Below are 10439 nucleotides of genomic sequence, written 5' to 3' on the forward strand. Positions count from 1 at the left end.
GCTTGCTGCAACCTCCACCTTCTGGGTTCAGGTGATTCTCCTGCCTCAGCCTTCCGAGTAGCTGGGATTACAGGTGCCCACCACCATGCCTGGCTAATTTTTGTATTTTTAGTAGAGACGGGGTTTCACCATGTTGGCCAGGCTGGTTTTGAACTCCTAACCTCAAGTGATTCCCCCACCTCGGCCTCCAAAGTGCCGGGATTACAGGCGTGAGCAACCATGCTGTCTACTTGTTCTTCTGAAAACTGTACCTCATCTTCTCTTCATTTCCTTCTCACAGAAGATTGTTTAAATACATAGGTTCATCTTGCTTTTTCCTTTCTTCATTTCTAGATCACTTGGTCTTTTCATCATTCATATTTATGATAATAACTTTGCGCATAATGTTTTGATGTGCGTAGAAAAAACTAGTAGCTCAAAGGATTCTATCTTTCTCCACCCAGTACCATGTTCCTCGTCAGAGAAGCCCATTGTTAACGGTTGGGTTAAATGGTGGGGTAGATGCATTTATATCAATTTAAGGAACTAAAAACATATGCATATGTATTGTTTTTATGCTTTTACACAAATGGCATCATACTCCCATACCTATCTTTTGCACCTGATTACTTTCTGGGTGGTGTTCCTTGTCGATATATAAAGATTGTTTCAATTTCTATTTCATAGTATGGATGTATGAATATCGTGTAACTTTATTTATGGATATTTAAGTTTTTAATTTCTTTTTACTATTGTAAACAGTGCCTCATGAACAACTTTCTCTGTATCTGCTTGCTCTGTAGTACCAGTGTTTATGGAGGTTATACCTGGTAGTCGGGTTTTGACTAAAAGGTACTGAGACTTAAATTTGCCCTCCGAAATCCTTCATAATTACTCCTTTCACTAAATGTAAAGACCAGATAATTTCTGTGTTCCAATTTTCTAGGCTATTAAAGATGAAGTCACCCGGTTCATTTTGTGAAGCCACTTAACCTGAAATTTGAGGAAGGTACTACAAAAAAGAAAATCATAGACCAGTTTCCCTTAAGAATATAAATGTCAAAATATGAAAAATATTCTGAATAGAACATTAACAAATTGCATTGGGCATTTCAAAAGCAATGGATGCACGTGGTAAAAAAGTTCAAACAAAAGCTTTGTTCAACAACAAAACGTTTTTTGTGGTTTTTGTTTTTTGAGCAGGGTCTGGCTCTATCCCCCAGGCTGAAGTGCAGTGGTGCAATTTCAGCTCACTGCAACCTCCGCCTCCCAGACTCAACAATCCTCCCACCTCAGCCTCCCAAGTAGCTGGGACTACAGACACATGCCATCATGCCCAGCCAATTTTTGTATTTTTTGTAGAGATGGAGTTTTGCCATGTTGCCCAGGCTGGTCTTGAACTCATGAATCTCTTTCTCTGCTTACGCACAATCACTTGTTCTCTCCTGCATGTGCTCTCTCTCTCTTTCTCTTTCTCTCTTTAACAAGTTACAGTACATCCTGGTCTTTCTGGTCCTTTTTGTTTTTTTTAATGATCTTTTCATTTGTGTTAACTCTACACCAGGGTTTCTCAGTGTGGCACTGTTGACATTTTGGTTGAGGTCATTATTTGTCATGGGTTGCCTTCCGGTGCGTTGTATATGTAGCAGCATCCCTGGACTCTCTACTAGATGCCAGTAGCGCTCCCTCTTCCAGTGTTGGCAACCAAAATATCTCTTGTCATTGTCAAGTATTCCCTGAGGAATAAAATTATCCAGTGTTTAAAACCAGTGGCCTACCCCATTTACAAAAATGGCTGCTTGATACTTCATTTGATGGTAATACCACTATTACCTTTCTCCTAATAATAGATATTTAGGATATTCCTAGTCTTTTGCTACCATAAACAACATAGCAATGTATAGTAGATTCCCATTGTGTGCATGTGAGAACATTTATAGGATAACTTTCTAGATACGCAGTTTCTAGGTCAAAGTTTATGCATCTTGAATTTTGATTCAGAACTGTCAATTGCCTTCCAAATAGAATGTACTGATTTGCATTGCTGGCAACATTATAAGGCCTTTTCCTATAAATGGGAAATCACAGTGTATTATCTGCTATGATTTTTGCCATTGTGAGGGACAAAAGAGTAGTGCATTTTAATTTGCTTTTCTTGATTTGAGTGTCTTTTTTCATTTTTAACCACCATTTGTACTTTTTTCTTTCAAATATGTATTCTAGTCATTTGCCCCCTTTTCTCTTGGGTGTGGAATTACTTTGATTGCTGGATGTTAGCTCCTTGGGTTAACTTAAGCAAATGAGATCTCTGTCATATATGTTGTCAATATTTTTCATAGTTTATTATTTGCTTTGATTTGTCTTATACCTCTTGGGGAGTGGACACAACATGTTTTTAATGTCTCATTTTACAATCTTTTGTGGCTTCTAGAGTTCTTGTATTGCTTATATAGGATTCTGTGAGTTGAAATTATAAAAATGGCATTTCAGTTATGTGGAAAAAATGGTGACTGAATGATGGTGGCACCGTTGAGTCTCCGTCTGGATGGAAAGAAAGTTAAACTCTTTTTTTTTTTTTTTTAATTTAAGTTCTAGGGTACATGTGCATAACATGCAGGTTTGTTACATATGTATACATGTGCCATGTTGGTGTGCTGCACCCATTAACTCGTCATTTACATTAGGTATATCTCCTAATGCTATCCCTCCCCGCCCCCCCTTCCCCACAATAGACCCCAATGTGTGATGTTCCCCTTCCTGTGTCCAAGTGATCTCATTGTTCATTTCCCACCTATGAGTGAGAACATGTGGTGTTTGGTTTTCTGTTCTTGTGATAGTTTGCTGAGAATGATGGTTTCCAGCTGCATCCATGTCCCTACAAAGGACACGAACTCATCCTTTTTTATGGCTGCATAGTATTCCATGGTGTATATGTGCCACATTTTCTTAATCCAGTCTGTCACTGATGGACATTTGGGTTGATTCCAAGTCTTTGCTATTGTGAATAGTGCCGCAGTAAACATACGTGTGCTTGTGTCTTTATAGCAGCATGACTTATAATCCTTTGGGTATATCCCCAGTAATGGGATGGCTGGGTCAAATGGTATTTCTAGTTCTAGATCCTTGAGGAATCGCCACACTGTTTTCCATAATGGTTGAACTAGTTTACACTCCCACCAACAGTGTGAAAGTGTTCCTATTTCTCCACATCCTCTCCAGCACCTGTTATTTCCTGATTTTTTAATGATTACCATTCTAACTGGTGTGAGATGGTATCTCATTGTGGTTTTGATTTGCATTTCTCTGATGGCGAGTGATGATGAGCATTTTTTCATGTGTCTGTTGGCTGTATGAATGTCTTCTTTTGAGAAGTGTCTGTTCATATCCTTTGCCCAGAAAGTTAAACTCTTCTACATCATATAAAAGTAAATTCCAGATTGATCAAATACCTAAATATATATTTGAAAAATTAGGTGAAAATGTAAGAGGATATTGGCATAACCTTGCTTAGTGCAAGAAACTTTTTTTTTAATGGTACAATGTTTTTCTTTTAATGATCATTGGGACATCTTAAAATTCACTACTAAGTACACACATAAATAAGGAAACATAAGAAATGTCATAACCCAAGTACTTTTGAAACTACTTCTTAGTTCCAAGCCCCAGCATGTATCAATTGTATGAATTAATTTTTTTTATTTAGAACCTGGATCTTTGTTTTAAGACTAGTATAAACAAAAATAAAATATAAACAACTTGTTATTAACATAATAGCTGTAGTTATTAACTGCAAGAATACAGTAAAAAAGAGTCATACTAGATGTTAATGTTCTTGTAACACAATTATCCATATCACCTTATGGTAGCAAATTCTGGCAAGGAATGATCATTCATTTCTTATTAAAAATACTTATTTCCAAGATTGATCAGTTATACCACAAATAAAACCACAGTTTATTTAATAGAGCCCTTACCTTTCTCTTTTTTTTTTCTGAAAGATCTGCCATTTACAGGGAACTACTAATTTCAGATCAGTTACTCAAACCAGGGTTATTCCTGTAAATTTACATCTTAACTTTATATATAGTAGATGTACACTCATATTCCCTCTCCAGTCTTGAAGCTAAACACTTTCACAAAAGAAACAACCTAAAATCACTTCATGTGAATCTTGGTTCTTACTTTTCTTCTACCTCATTTGTTCTTCCTCTTCATCACCAAAATTCTCTTCCTGCATGATGGTAAAGGAGAGAGATCTAGCAGCCACTTCTACAGCAAGGCCATCAGTGAAGGTAAAATCCAGTGACAGCTGTAGCCATGCCAGCCTCTGCTTAATGGAAGTCTGTAAGGACTCCCTGGGAGATGGAGGGGTAGTGGCCAGAATGCCTCCATCTGCTTGAGATTCATCTTCGCCTTCACATTGGTAATGCATTCTCTCTTCTGCTCCTTGGAGGAAGACTTCATTTGCAGAATTGCCTTTATTTTTACCCTCTAGAGCAAGCTTGTCCAACCCGTGGCCCCAGGCCACATGCAGCCCACGACAGCTTTGAATGCAGCCCAACACAATTCGTAAACTTTCTTAAAACGTTATAAGATTTTTGGCTGGGTGCGGTGGCTCGTGCCTGTAATCCCAGCACTTTGGGAGGCCGAGGCGGGCGGATCACAAGTTCAGGAGTTTGAGACCAGCCTGACCAACATGGCGAAACCCTGTCTCTACTAAAAATACAAAAATTAGCGAGGCGTGGTGGTGCATGCCTGTAATACCAGCTACTCAGGAGGCTGAGGCAGGAGAATTGCTTGAGTCTGGGAGGCAGAGGTTGCAATGAGCCGAGATCATGCCACTGTACTCCAGCCTGGGCGATAGAGCGAGACTCTGTCTCAAAAAAACTAAAACAAAAAAACAAACAACAACAAAAAAAACTATGAGATTTTGTTGCAGTTTTTTTTCTTTAAGCTTATCAGCTGTCATTAGTGTTAGTGTATTTTATGTGTGGCCCAAGACAGTTCTTCCAGTATGGCCCAGGGAAGCCAAAAGATTGGACACCCCTGCTTTAGAGAGTTCACATAAATACTCAGTCCTACTTATTTCATTGTCACTTGTGGAGTGTTTACTGTTTTCCTTTTCAGTATCATTTTTACTGACTTTTCCTGTATCTGAATTCGCTGATGGTTCTGAATTACTTGTGGGTTCCACTGGGCTTACAGGAGACAAGGATTTCAACACAGCATGATCACTAAGTAGAGGTTACAACCACTTCTGCCTTTCTGCCTCTGAAGCTTTAAATCCCAGCACAGATTTTAATTCTTGGAGCACCCTCTTGGATTCTTCATGCTCATGCTTCTGTCTTTCTTTGTCTTCTTGAGACAAGTAATAAAAATCATCCTTTCTGCAGTCACTGTCAATATCTATATCACCTACATAAGCTTTAAGTCCATCCTTCTCAGGGAGTGGATCTTTGTCTGCAGTGTGTAGAGTAGGCTGCATCAAAGGTACCACTGTACAGTGTGGGTTTTCACACACTACCTGAGGCTTGCCTTTTTTTAATCTGTATTTCTTCATAGCAGTTTGTCCACCTGAGAAATGGCCTCTTCCCAGCAATTGTTGCTTGTTTAACCATGGGACTGAATCAACTTTAATTTCTGTTCTAGGATTTGATAAGCCTCTGACACTGTTCTTGTGTTTCTTTCATACAAATAAGCTTTTCAAATGTATCTTTGAGAATTATTACCTTATTCAGTAATGCTTTCACATGGAGCTGCAAGTTGCACACTGCTGTGTGAACGTTATTCAGTTCTTTTGACTTCTGTTGAGTTTTGGATAAACACTGGTACTGACTGGTGCTGAGTTTCAAAGTACTGATAGAATTCAGAGTTGCACTTAAGCTCTTTTAAACAGGCGTAGTAAGCATGAGGTAGACCTTGAGTCAAATCAGATAAGATATGATGAGGCAAAAGTGCTGAAGTTAAGTAAAGGCCCAGGAGATGAACTGGCTATAGAAAGTAATAAGGCTAACCGTCTGAAGAATTCTGAACTCTGCCACCCAGAGTTGGAACAAAACCTTCAATGTAGGCAGGCTGAAATCATCTGTAAAGTTAAGTGCTTCCTCTTCTGAAATCTACTCTTCACTGAGTCCAAGGCCTAGCTCCTTAAAAGGCACGACACAGATATAGCTGGTTACATTGTCACTTTCAGAGTTCAGAGGGTAGTTTTTTAGCATCCATAGGATAGATAGCCTTGCCGCTTGGAAGTTCTGAAGACAGCTTTCCAGAGACCGATGAGGTACCGAGTGGGATGCTGTTCAGCTTTATTAAATGGGATAAGTAATCATTTATTATTAATCATTCAATAATAATAATTCAATGTATTATTAAATTATATAATTTATAAATATTTATGAATTATATGATTTATTAATTATTATAAATTTAATAATTATTAATCATTTAATAAATTATTCCATTTATTAAATGGGATAAAGCACTGACCCTGTCAAGCAAAAGTATAAATCCTCTGGAAATCACTTCAGTTTTTTGAATGAGACATAAAGCTTTTCTTACAAGGTTAGTAATAGCTCAGCTATTTGCTGCCATATCTTCCAAATGAACATTGTATTTTTTTCAGGTCACTTGTAGTTCAGCTGTCCTCCATACTCTCAAAGCTCTTATGACCAAATACACAAATAGAATCACTCCCCATACCAGCCAGGAAGATACAATCCGCCAAATGGGAAGCATAACGAGCAAACTAATGAAGGCAAATAGCATTGAGACATCCCAAATATTAGGGGTTGCCAGGGAGCAAAGTGTTGCAAGGTATCCACTTTCCTGTTGTTGAGGTTGCCCTGCAGACAGGATACTGGAATCAAGTAGCTCAGTGAGCTCCACATCCTCTTGAAACAGGACTTCCTGTTACAGGATGGTATGTAATGAGTTGAGTCGGAATCCGGTATCCAACTTGTGAAGTAAGTCATCTTTCTTACTGCGCTGAGAAAAAACCCAACTTTTGGTGGTTTTAGCCACTTTTAGCAGAATGCGTTGCTTAATAACCCATTCCCTGAACATGCCAGTAAGTGGAGTTTATGTTCATTGAGTGATTACTGTATCCCAGGTATTTTGGTAGGACTCTTGTAGGAAGCTTTTGTTGTCCCTCTGTGGTGCATTTTTCCATTTTTGGTGACAACATATTTCAAAGTCTGTGTGTCCCGGATCCTGTAAGTACTGATAAAGCAGAGAATTCCAAATGCTACCTCCTTGTCAAACTCCGGTGTTATCCTTCTCTGCCATGCCACCCACTTCAGCACGATGGGAAATCAGAAGAAACATTTGTAATGAAAATGGGAACCCTAGAAACCATAACGAGAAAGATTGTCAGATTAAACTGTATTAAAATGTTAAAACCCATAGAGTCAAAAGACATATTTGAAGCTGAGAGAAAATATATGCAATGCATATGATATGCAAAGGATTCATATATAGAAAATGAAAAAGGATGAAAGAAGACACAAAATGTGGTGGACATATAGACAAAAAGATAAGGCAAGCAATTTCTGAGAAAAAAGTGTGATGCCATTTGCAAAGATGTTTACTGTCCCCAGTTTTTAAGCCAGGAAAACAGGGCTGATTTTCATTCCTCCCTTTCTGTTGCATTCCAACAAATGAACCCAGTTTCAGCCCTTCTACTGTTTGCCTTTCTGAATTTTTTTTTGTTTTATATATATACAAAACCACAACATTTTGTATAGGTTGTTTTTAATGAAAACATGCTCCCACTATGCTTTTCTGTTTTGGGGTTTTTGTTTTTTGTTTGTTTGTTTGAGATGGAGTCTCGCTCTGTCGCCCAGGCTGGAGTGCAGTGGCACAATCGGCTCACCGCAACCTCCACCTCCCAGGTGCAAGCGATTCTCCTGCTCAGCCTCCCGAGTAGCTGGGATTACAGGCATATGCCACCATGCCCAGCTAATTTTTGTGTTTTTAGTAGAGACGACGTTTCACCATGTTGGCCAGTCTGGTGTCGAACTCCTGACCTCAAGTGATCCACCTGCCTTGGCCTTTCGAAATGCTGGGATTACAGGCATGAGCCACCACACCTGGCCCCGACATTAGAAATGTCTAAGCACAGTGAAAATCTTAAAAATTATCAAACATCCATATCAAAGTGAGAAAAATATTTGAAGTATACATAACAATGAGTTACCTTCTTTTATACACTAAAATTCTAACAAATCATTGAAGATCACACCTAATATATAGCTGAAAGAATATGAAATGTATGTAGAATAGTATACCATGTATCATACTTCATATTCTTAAACATTAAAAAGGTTGATAACAGTTAGTACAGTCAAGTATGTAGAAAAAACACTAAAGAAATTATAAACTGTATATGGTATTTTGTGGTGGAACAGTTGATTTATATATATCAACATTTACATTGCAAATACCCTTAACACAGTAATGCCCTTTCTAGAATTTTACCCTAGAGCTTTAATATGTCAATAAGACAAGACAACCCAACAGAATGAAGACTCATAGCAACAGAAATATTAGTGGCCTAGAAACATACAAAAAGATTATAATCCTCACTAAAACTCACATATATGCTGTCATTTATCTGTAAGAGTGGTAAACTTTGAACAGATAGGTAAGAGCCACTGTGGGTGAGAGTACTGGCTGGTTGACAGGTAATTTGGCTGTACTTATTAAAGATCTTTTTCTTATTTTAATCAGCAGTTGCATTGATAGGACTCCATCCTAGTGAAATATTTATATGTCCACAAAGATTTCCAAGGCAGTTCTATTCATACCAGCAAAAAGTAGAAGGAGAAAGCCCTAAGCGTGCCATGTTCCTGAGAATCCAATAATGGTAGAATGACAGCTATACTACCAGGTGGCATTGCTTATGATAAAAATGACCCCTGATTGGTAAACAAACTTCACGGGGACGAGGAGGACTAGAGAGTAGTTAAATTGCCATATCCATACTCTGGAACTGTCATGATAAAAATTGACTGATATGTAAGAATGTCTGGGATACTTTTGTCTAAGTGAAAAAAATCAAAGTCCACAAAAGCATAGTAGGAGCAGCCGGGCAAGGTGACTCATATCTGTAATCCCAGCATTTTGGGAGGCCAAGGCGGGTGGATCACCTGAGGTCAGGAGTTTGAGACCAGCCTGGCCAACATGGTGAAACCCTGTCTCTACTAAACATACAAAAAAGTAGCTGGGCATGGTGGTGCATGCCTGTAATCCCAGCTGCTCGGGAGGCTGAAGCGGGAGAATTGCTTGAACCTGGGGGGCAGAGGTTACAGTGAGCCAAGATAGTGCCACAGCACTCCAGCCTTGGCAACAGACAACAGAGCGAGACTCTGTCAAAAGAAAAAAAAAAAGAAAAAGAAAAAGAAAAGAAAAGAAAGAAAGAAATTTCTAATGTCTAGGTAGTCAAGTTTATCACTCTGTAGCTATGTATTTTCTGAATTTGGGGATTGCTTAGAAAGGCTATCAGCCACCACAAAACTATCAAAACTTTTAACTTCTCTATCACTTTTATGGTTATCTTGTATACATTTAAATCTCTAATCCATCTGTAATTTACTCGGGGGCTCAGAGTGAGATGAGTAATTTACTTTTATGGAGTTTCTTCCCTCCATAAATGCCTAGCCAGATTTTTCTAATGACATCTTTTCTGCAGAGATTTAAGATACTTTTATTATGAAGTAACCTCTGACACTGTACTTCTAGGATCTGTTAATGGTTATTAACTGTCATTATCATTGTCATGTTTAACTGTGTTACTGGAAGCCTGACAATGGAATGACGGCTGTTTTACTGGGTCTGAGAGATAAGGAAGGAAGGAAACCCAAGTTTTTCCTACTGTCTACTCTCACTTGACACAACACTTCCGACACCAGATGTAATCCCAGGCCCCAGGCTGTTCCCCTATATACCAAGCCGTTCTCCCTGGACACCAGCTGGGTGTGCTCTTAAGTCAATTCCATTCTGACACCGTCTACCTGGAGTTAGCGTCAGCTCCCACAGGTTGAGGGCTTAGTCCCACAAGACTGCCCCAACTTGAGATGTCAGTCACAAGTAGGGTGTCACCTATACATCTGACTGATGGGCCACAAATTGGGGGTTCCCATGAACCCCTCCTGAAGATTGATTAATTTGCTAGAGTGAGTTTCAGTTTCCCTGAGTTTCCCCTATTTGTTATAAAGGATATTACAGGCCAAGCGCGGTGGCTCATGCCTGTAATCCCAGCACTTTGGGAGGCCAAGGCGGGCGGATCACCTGAGGTCGGGAGTTTGAGACCCAGCCTGACCAACATGGAGAAACCCCGTCTCTACTACAAATACAAAATTAGCCAGGTGTGGTGGCACATGCCTGTAATCCCAGCTACTCAGGAGGCTGAGGCAGGAGAATCACTTGAACCCAGGAGGCAGAGGTTGCAGTGAGCCAAGATC

The 10439-nt window shown here is 39.2% G+C and overlaps 1 protein-coding gene and 1 pseudogene across 6 annotated transcripts in view; one reads left to right on the forward strand and one right to left on the reverse strand.

The window, feature by feature from the left end:
• The window catches only part of KRBOX4 (KRAB box domain containing 4), a 55754-nt gene that overhangs the window by 11360 nt on the left and 33955 nt on the right, over positions 1–10439 (forward strand). The gene's annotated exons all lie outside the window — the stretch shown is intronic.
• LOC105541706 overlaps positions 4103–10439 on the reverse strand; it is an 8598-nt pseudogene continuing 2261 nt past the window's right edge.

Source organism: Mandrillus leucophaeus, unplaced genomic scaffold (genome assembly GCF_000951045.1).
Source record: "Mandrillus leucophaeus isolate KB7577 unplaced genomic scaffold, Mleu.le_1.0 Scaffold243, whole genome shotgun sequence".
Taxonomy (NCBI): domain Eukaryota; kingdom Metazoa; phylum Chordata; class Mammalia; order Primates; family Cercopithecidae; genus Mandrillus; species Mandrillus leucophaeus.